This window comes from Protobothrops mucrosquamatus, unplaced genomic scaffold, assembly GCF_001527695.2.
Source record: "Protobothrops mucrosquamatus isolate PMUCROS unplaced genomic scaffold, P.Mucros_1.0 scaffold3726, whole genome shotgun sequence".
Taxonomy (NCBI): Eukaryota; Metazoa; Chordata; class Lepidosauria; order Squamata; family Viperidae; genus Protobothrops; species Protobothrops mucrosquamatus.
In genome coordinates, this window is record NW_015389679.1 from 46,349 (window position 1) to 56,320 (window position 9,972).

Below are 9,972 nucleotides of genomic sequence, written 5' to 3' on the forward strand. Positions count from 1 at the left end.
GAAACTTGGCAGCAGCTCCGTAGCTGCCTGCCAAGACCTTTTACTCCAAGCACACAGAAACAAAAAACAATACACACAGTTTAAAGCCACAGCAAACTACTTCGCCAGAGATTCAGCTTTTGTCCATCACAGAGGTCCAAATGGCCACCACCTCCCTTTTATAGCCTGTGGGGTGTGGTCCAGTGACTCAGCTTAATCTTTGGCACGTCTCCTTTTCTGCTGCGCACGCTTGTCGCTCCTACGCTGGCGTGGATCCAGCCACAACTTCTCTTCCTCACTATCCGAAAGACCTGGCTCCTGGCCAATCTCAGAAACTCCTGGCTCCTGGCCAATCTCAGAACCACCTGGCTCCTGGTCAATCTCTTCTCCGTCGGGAGACACCTGAGGCTTTGCCAAAGAGGAGGGTCCTGGAGAGGGAGGCCTGGCCATCTCCTCTCCTTCATGTTCAGAGCCTTCTTCCTCCGATAAGAGGGGCTCACAAGACGGAGCCACAACAGGTCTTGTGGAGCTAAGACTGAATGCGTTTCAGCATAGATGGCCACCACAAAATTGTACATTGGCTCCCGGCCGGCCTGGGTCAGGGCCAAGGCAGCGAGGGCCGTTCCCTCACTGTTTCCAGGATGGCTTCGAATCCGGCCCCCGGGCCTTGTGTTTAACATGTCTGACCTAGAAGCTAGAGCTTAAGAGAGTAGAACTCCAGATTCTGAAATACATGGGAAATGGACTCATTAACTTACAACAGTTCACTCAGTGGCCACTTGAAGTTACAACAGCCCTGTAAAAAAGGGGACTTACGACCGTTTTTCACACTTACGACTGTTGCAGCACACCCCCCAGGGTCACGTGATCAAAATTCAGAGGCTTGGCAACTGAGTCATATTTTTTATGACGGTTGCGGTGATCCCCTTTTGTGACTTCCCGACAAAATCAATGGGGGAAGCCCGATTTAACTCTACAACTGTGTCACTTAACAAGTGTGGCGAGAAAGGAAAGAAATGGTTTCCTATTTCATGCATGATAAAAAATGTGAAATACGAAAACATTGGGATGCTGCATCTAAATGGAAAATCTGGCTCTTTATATGATTGAATATTGAGCAAATTATGACAGACAAGAATTGTTTGAATATTAAAGGGAAATTAAGCTTAAATAAGAACTATGAGAATAGAATAGATGGTGAACTAATAAGATGACTTTTAGAAAAATAACACGAGTTAAGAAAAAACATCATACCTGGACGTTATTATTATTTGTATAAACGTGGGAAAAAATGTTTACATTGAACCATTTATGCATTGAAAATATTAAGAATATTTGTTTAGGGTGGAAGGAGAATATTATTGGGAGAAGGAAAGATCAAAGAAATACACTATTAATTAACATACTGATTATGGAATTACAAAAATTATGATTGGCTGTTAATTAACTACATGAACTATATGAACAAGACAAGACGCTGTACTCCAGGCACTAAGGATTGTTATTGTAAAAAATCAATAAAACATTTCTAATAAAAAAAAGAAAGATTGAGGGCAATAGAGAAAGATGGAGGGCAAGAGAAGAAGGGGACGACAGAGAATGAGGTGGCTGGAGGGAGTCACTGAAGCAGTAGGCGTGAGCTTCAATGGACTCCAGAAGATGGTAGAGGAAAGGAAGGCCTGGAGGAACGTTGTCCATGGGGTCGCAATGGGTCGGACACGACTTCGCAACTAACAAGAAGTCTGGCTGGATGTGGACATGGCGAAACTGAGTGCCTCATACTGTATCTTACCCTTTTAAGCAGCTGGTATCTGTACGTATAGTCAAGGCCATGGTTTCCCCAGTTGCAATATATGGCTGTAAAAGTTGGACCATAAGAAAGGCTGAGCGCCAAAGAATGGAGGCCTTTGAACTCTGGTGCTGGAGAAGACGCCTGCGAGTCCCCTGGACTGCAAGGCGATCCAACCGGTCAGTCCTAGAAGAGATCAACCCCGACTGCTCTTTAGAAGGCCAGATCCTGAAGTTGAAACTCAAGTACTTTGGCCACCTAATGAGAAGGAAGGACTCCCTGGAGAAGTGCCTGATGCTGGGAAAGATGGAGGGCAAGAGAAGAAGGGGACGACAGAGAAGGAGGTGGCTGGATGGAGTCACTGAAGCAGCAGGCGTGAGCTTCAATGGACTCCAGAAGATGGTAGAGGACAGGAAGGCCTGGAGGAACGTTGTCGATGGGGTCGCGATGGGTCGGACACGACTTCGCAACTAACAACAATAACAACAATAAAAAAGGAAAAAAATGTGGCAAAACTCAACAAATGTCTTGCTTAGCAAAGGACATTTGGGGCTCAATTGTGGTTGTACACTGTACACGTACAGGTAACATGTACCTGTACATGTTATCAAGTTAGTCTCGACTCCTGGTAACTTAGAAAAGCCCCTGCCATTTTCTAGGCCAGATTTTCAGAAGCGGTTTGCACTGCCTCCTTCCTAGGACCCAGAGGGACTGGCCAAAACTACCCAGCTGGCTTTCTGCCCACGTCAGAACTAGAATTTACAGTCGCCTAGTTCTGATTTTCTAGCAACATATTAGCTTCCCTTGTTCCAGGCATTAGAAAAGAGCATTCTCAGGAACAATTTCTGAATTATGGCGAATGAGGTGTTTCAACGGTTCCACCACCACCATCATCATCATCATCATAATAAAAAATATAAACTTGGAAGGGACCTTAGAGGTCATCTAGTCCAACCCCCTGCTCAGGCAGCAAACCCTATACCATTTCAGACAAATGGCTGTCCAGTCTCTTCTTAAAAACTTCCAGTGTTGGAGCGTTCACTGCTTTTGGAGGCAGGTTGTTCCACTGGTTAATTGTTCTAATTACCAGGAAATTTCTCTTAATTCCAGGTTGCTTCTCTCTTTGGTTAGTTTCCACCTGTTGCTTCTTGTCCTGCCTTCAGGCGCTTTGGAGAATAGATTGACTCCCTCTTCTTTGGGGCAGCCCCTGAGATATTGGAACACTGCTATCATGTCACCCCTAGCCCTTCTCTTCGTTAAACTAGACGTACCCAATTCCATTGGGTCAAACATTCATTGGGTCAAACATCAAAATTGACCCCTGAATGTTATAATAATGCAGGAGATAATTCCAAAGCAAAGCTTTCCTTGTTTCCTTGTGACTCACCTGTGCAAAGATTAAAAGCTGTGTGGTGAGCATGATGATCACGATCTCAATCCAAAATCTTCTACAAAAAAAAAGGGAAAATTCAGTTTCCTTTAGAGAAAAAGACAGTGGGGAAAAGATAAGGCAGCATTCTTCCCTTTACTGATGCTTGTCCCTTCTTTTGTCAAAAGGTCTTCCCTTTTATACTCAGGCTCTTAAAGGGATACAGGCCCTGCTTGCTCTTAAAAAGACACAGACCCTGCTGAGTCATTCCTAACATTGCATCATTCATCTCACATTAAACAAGCTGGTTAGCTTCTAACTCAGGCATGTCAAACTGCCAGCCCACGGGCTGGATGTGTCACGGTGAAACCGCACCCTCCCCATTGCCGGCAATGGGGAAAAAGTCGCAATACGTCAGTACTTTTCTCTGTGTCTGTATGGTGCCAGACATGCAGAGGAACAGAAAGGGGGGGGAATACAAGTGTCTGCAGAAAAACTATCCCCAGAACCACAAGGAATTCCGAGGCCCATGCACTACAGATTATTATTTTGGCAGCTGTTTGGACCAATGCCCACCACAAAAAGATGGGCAATGAATTTGACACAACTGCAGAGACTTCCCCCGGAACAAATTTACTCACAGCTAAAGGAGCAGTGAGTAAAATCCCCTCGTTATAGTTGCCTTACCTCTCTGCATTGGTCCCATATCATTGTGTTCTCTTCATCTTCAGTCTCTGCCCCAAACAGCTCTGGAGACAACGCCTGCTCAAGAACTTGCTCTGGTCTCACTTTAAAACGTTAGAAGATAAGCATTTAAAAATTAGTATCCCATGTGAAGAAAACGTACTTTTTAACAATTCTGTGGCAGAAACGCTGTGGGCAGGATTAGGGTTATCCTGAATCTATGTCTCTCTATATATATCTATGCTTCTATCTGTCTGCCTATCTCTGTGTCTCTTATTTATAGAACTTACAGAACTAAGGAGAAACTTCCTGACAGTTAGAACAATTAACCCGTGGAACAACCGGCCTCCAGAAGCGGTGAATGTTCCAACACTGGAACTTTTTAAGAAGAGACTGGATAGCCATTTGTTTGAAATGGTATAGGGCAGTGATGGCGAACTTTTTAAAGACCGAGTGCCCAAACTGCAACCCAAAACCCATTTATGTATCATTGGGTGCCGGGTGGGCATGGCCCACTGGGTGGGTGTGGCCCACTGGGTGGGCATGGCTTCGGTGATAATGGCAGACTGGGTGGGACTAAAAAGTTCAATCAATCAATTCCAACTTTGCGAGATTTTTTTCCCCCGCAAGAAGTTGAGATTGATTGATTAATTGAACCTTTTTTTTTTTTTTTTGCACATGGCAGCGGAGGCCTAAAGAGAAAAGATTTCATAAAACCCAGCTGAAGGCCTAGGACTGGGGCAATGGTGCGCGTGCCCACAGAGAGGTCTCTGTGTGCCACCTGTTCGCCACCACAGGTATAGGGTTTCCTGCCTGAGCAGGGGGTTGGACTAGATGACCGCCAAGGTCCCTTCCAACTGTGCTATTCTATTCTGATAACCCTATTATTATTATATAATTTTGGTAAAATTTTTATTACTTTTTTTATATAATTAAATAGTACTTATTCAACAATGTATTGTCTGAGTTTATCATTTACTAGTATAAGTTTAATTCCTAATACTTTATTCTTTTCTCCAGCAAGTCCCAAGTCTGTCCATTTCCGCACATTCTAATATTTTTCCCGTCTCCCCCTCGGTCTGTATCAATGTTTCTATCTCTAGTTATCTCTCTCTGCGTTTATCTATTATAAATATCTATATGGTTTATATTTATAAATTAAATGTAAATTATAATTTATAAATATTTCTCTCTCTCACACACACACACACACACACACACACAGAAGGTTGAGAGGGACAGGACAGCTGTCTTCAAATCTCTGAATTCAAATCACAGCATGAATGCTTTGAAACAGGGGCCTTCAAACTTGGCCCTTTTATGACTTGTGGACTTCAACTCCCAGAATTCCTCAGCCAGCGTGCCTTGACTAAGGCTGAGAAGCCAGCGCGAGGCAGCCCGTTTCCTACGCCAGGGGCCTTCAAACTTGGCCACTTGAAGACTTCTGGACTTCAACTCCCAGACTTCCCCAGCCAGCAAAGCTTTGCTGGCTGAGGAATTCTGGGAGTTTTATAATAATAATAATAATAATAATAATAATAATAATAATAATAATAATAATAATAATAATAAAGTTGGAAGGGACCTTGGAGGTCATCTAGTCCAACCCCCTGCTCAGGCAAGAAACCCTATACCATTTCAGACAAATGGCTGTCCAGTCTCTTCTTAAAGACTTCCAGTGTTGGAGCATTCACTGCTTCTGGAGGCAGGTTGTTCCACTGGTTAATTGTTCTAACTGTCAGGAAGTTTCTCCTTAGTTCTAGGTTGCTTCTCTCCTTGATTAGTTTCCACCCGTTGCTTCTTGTCCTGCCTTCAGGCGTTTTGGAGAATAGCTTGACTCCCTCTTCTTTGGGGCAGCCCCTGAGATATTGGAAGACTGCTATCATGTCCCCACTCGTCCTTCTCTTCGTTAAACTAGACAGACCCAATTCCAGCAACCGTTCCTTGTATGCTTTAGCCTCCAGTCCCCTAATCATCTTTGTTGCTCTTCTCTGTACTCTTTCTAGAGTCTCAACATCTTTTTAGAATTAGAATACTATCTTGAGTTACCTATAAAGTATATCTTTGTTGCTCCTCCATCCTCGCCCTCCATCAGGGCCAACGGCAAGAAATTCTGGGAGATGAAGTCCACCCCCCCAGCCCCCCGGCATGAGGGACCCAGAGACCCTGCCGCGGAGGCGACCGCGACCCAACCGGCAGCCCTGCCCTTATCGGGCCTTCCTCTGCCCGTTCCCGCGGCCAATATATCTTTAAAGCCTCGCCCTTCGCTCCTCCGCCGGGCTCTTCACCTCTCTCGGTCGCCATGCTGCTCCGCCGGCCACGCTCTCCTCGTGTTCAGAAGAGCCGGAAGCGCTCGTGACGTCATTTCCTCCTCCGCCACCGGCGGGAATCGCTTCGCTTTCTCACTTGGCCGATGAAAGGGGAAGCGGCCGGAAATGCCTTGGACGCCATCTTTGTTAAAGGCACGAGATAGCCTTTCGGTTTCAGACTGCCCGAGGAAAGGTATGCTGCTCCGCCGGCGATGCTCTCTCTCTCTCTCGATCGAAAGAGGCCGAAGCTCTCGTGACGTCATTTCCGCCTCCGCCAAACGTTTCGGTTTCTCACGGCCGATGAAAGGGGAAGCGGCCGGAAATGCCATGAACGCCATCTTTGTTAAAGGCACGAGATAGCCTTCGTTTTACGACGGCTTACGCTTGTTTGCTGGGGGAAAAAAAGGCAGGAGGGGGTCGTAAGAGCGGAACTCTCCTTTTCTCTCTTACCTGAAATAGGTTCTGCTCTGCTGAGAATGACAAGTTACCTCAATATTAGTCAGGAATCAATACGGGCAAGATACTGGTGGCTCTTCTATTTTCGTATCTCCATGGTCTTTTCCATAGAGAAGGAGCTCTTGGTGGAACATAATTTGAATTTCCATCCATGAAAGGAAAACGGTATTGGACGCATTTCTTGACTCCGAATGGGTAGAAAAGTGCATTTCAAAATGCAGAAAACAATAATGAATTTTATTTGTTTACGAAAGTTATGGCAAAATATGTGTAGTCCTCGACTTACGACCGCAATAGAGACTAAAATTTCCATTGCTGAGCAACGGTTGTTAAGTGAGCCGTGCCTCATTTTACCACTTTTTTTTTCTTTTTTGCCAAAGTTGTGAAGCGAATCACCACAAATACAGAAAGGGAGAAAAATAGAAAATCAAGCGGTTGTTAAAACGAATCTGGCTTCCCCCCCATTGAATTTGCTTGTCGGGAGCTGGCTGGGAAGGTTACAAAAGTTGACCGTATGAGCCCAGGACAGTGCGAAGGTCATAAATATATGCCACTTGCCAAACACCGAAATTCTGATCATGAGGATGCTGTGACAGTCCTGTGAAAACCAGGCACGGGTCACATTTTCTGGTGATGGAACGGTCCTAAGCAAAAAGTGGTTAAGTACAGCATGATAGTGCTGAATGAATGATAGTTATTCCAAAGGTGCTTTTTCAGGAAGCAACTGGACTGTTTTTCCTTTGAAATGTTTCGCTTCTCATCCAAGAAGCTTCATCGGCTCTTACTGGATGGTGGCGAAGGGAAGGATTTATACTCCTTGCAAACAGCTGGTTCTTTATCTTCTTTTAGAGAGTCGTTGAGGCCACTTGGAGGCTTACCTGTGTCTTCAGGGTCACCTGAGTGGTGCAAATGGGTGTGGAGCCTTCTTGGCTACAGGATGTTTTCTGCCCTGGGTCCCTTCACGGTTGAAGACGGGCGCAGGATGATGGGGATAAGTCTGTGTTGTCTGCATCTGCAACTGGAGCACAAATGGTTCCCATAGTTTGCCATGTTTTCTGGAAATCCGTTCATGCTCGTGCAGTTCTGAAACTGATTTCCAGAAAACATTCCAGACTACAGGAAGCATTTGCGCTCCAGTTTGAGATGCAGACAACACAGACTCAGTGAAGGGACCCAGGGCTGGTCATTTGCATTCTTTTAGAGCCATTGAGGCCACCTGGAGGTTTATCTGTGTCGCTCTTCTACAACAGCCCTTTCAGCAGTTGCAAGAAGGCTCCACACCCATTTGTACCACTCAGGTGATCCTGAGGACACAGATAAACCTACAGGTGACCTCAACGACCCTCTAAAACAGTGCAAATGACCAGCACTTATAAATCCTTCCATCCTCAACCATCCAGTCAGAGCTGAAGAAGCTGCTGGGATGAGAAGCGAAATGTCTTCAAAGAAAAACAAGAAAGTCCAATTGACTCCTGAAAAAGCATCTTTGAGAATTCTTAAGTGAGTTTTACCCGATTTTACACCCTTTCTTGCCACAGCTGTTAAGTGAATCATTACAGTTGTTAAATTAGTTACATGGTTGTTAAGTGCATCCCCATTGACTTTGCTTCTCAGACGGTCGCAAAAGAGAATCACACACAATCCCAGGACACTGCGACTGTCGTAAATATGAGTCAGTTGCCCAGCATCTGAATTTTGATCACGTGACCACAGGGGATGCTGCCACGGTCGTGAGGAAAAATGTTCATAAGTCCTTTTTTTTCCAGTGCCGTTATAACTTTGAACGATCATTAAACCAACGGTTGTAACTTGAGGACTTCTTGTATTATCTTTTCCCAAATGTGCAGTAGTTAACTAAAAGTACCAGACTCAGCAACCAGCAACGAAAGACATCAAAAACCAGCTTTAAAGGCTAGAACAGGGGTCTTCAAACTCGGCCCTTTTATGACTTGTGGACTTCAACTCCCAGAATTCCTCAGCCAGCCTCCATTTTGTTTGTTAGATTTAAGACAGGGGTCTTCAAACTCGGCCTTTTTATGACTCGTGGACTTCAACTCCCAGAATTCCTCAGCCAGGCACGCTGGCTGAGGAATTCTGGGAGTTGAAGTCCACGGGTCATAAAAAGGCCGAGTTTGACCACCCCTGGCCCAGAAGTTAAAAATCCATCCCACTGCTGCTTTTATTTAGGAGTATGAACCCGCCAGGCTTTTGTTTCAATTATTTTATTTTTAAAAAAATTAAAGACCTCCATGGCACAACTTCTCAGCACAATTAAGGGTTAGTTTCAACAGTGACACTACAATTCCGTTCAGGTCAATCCAAAGAGAAAGAGAAGGGGGAAAAAAATCTAAATTTCAACAAAATAATAATAATAATAAAAAAAAGATCACTTCAAACAAGATCTTTAAAAAAAAAATCAAATTTGCAAATAGGACTATTTATACTGCCGTTACTTTTCCTTTTTTTCTCTCCTTTTCCTGCCATCTCACACAATGCCAGCCCCCCCATCTCCCGAGAAGAGAGAAAAAAAAAAGTAATATCCGCAGGAAGTGCTGAGAAATTTTTAAAAAAGTGTTCTGATACAACGTATACAGATGAGGTAATTTACAACACAGACGTTGTTACAATCTGCAGGTTTTTGGGCAGCAAGGCCAGGATAAGCACCGGGAAGAAAGTTTAGATGTAGGTTTCTCAATTCCTTCCCCTTTTAAGATGCGTGGACTTCAACTCCCAGAATGCATTTCCTGCCAGGCGTTCTGGGAGTTGGAAGTCCACGCATCTTTAAAGGGGGAAGGAATCAAAGAAACACTGGTTTACATCAATCCCTCAACCAAATATTTCCGGTCTTGGGGTTAGCTTTTTGATGGATACTGCTCCCCCTTGGTGATCCTCCAAATCCTCGTCGCCTCGCACCGGGCACCCTCGACTCCTGGGAAGCCCGCGACGAATGCCTTCTTTCGCCCTGCTTGCCAAATTCAAGGATCAAAACAAAGAAAGCAAAAGGGCCGAGTCCCCGGGGGCGCTGTCCTAGTGCAAATTTAGGCGCGCCTATGCTGCCTTTCCCAATTTCTCGCAGGTGCCACGGTACCCACCGCGGGAAAATCCGGCCGGCGGGCATCCGGAAGTCCTTTCTCATGAGCCTAAGGAGAGGGAAGGAAAAGAAACCCAGGGTCCCGTGCTATCGCTTCCTGCTCTGGCACCCGGGGTCTCATCCTGCCCCCGACGAACGCAAAAATGCCCCCACGGGAATTCCAAGTTTCAAACAGGCCTCTAGTAACAGTGTCCCAACGGTGATATCCTATAGGATCGGATGGGCTGTTCCAGCTATGGACCCTGGAGATTTGGAAAGGGGGGGGGGAGGTCTTCCATTCTGCCCTTTACTGCTG

General features: G+C 45.3%; 1 non-coding gene across 1 annotated transcript; it reads right to left on the reverse strand.

Annotated features, from left to right (window-relative positions):
• Positions 1–3,616: 3,616 nt before the first annotated feature.
• On the reverse strand, positions 3,617–3,749 carry LOC114923452. The gene has a single exon (XR_003810629.1). It is a non-coding gene; the product is annotated as a small nucleolar RNA SNORA5 (small nucleolar RNA).
• Between the last annotated feature and the right edge of the window lie 6,223 nt (positions 3,750–9,972).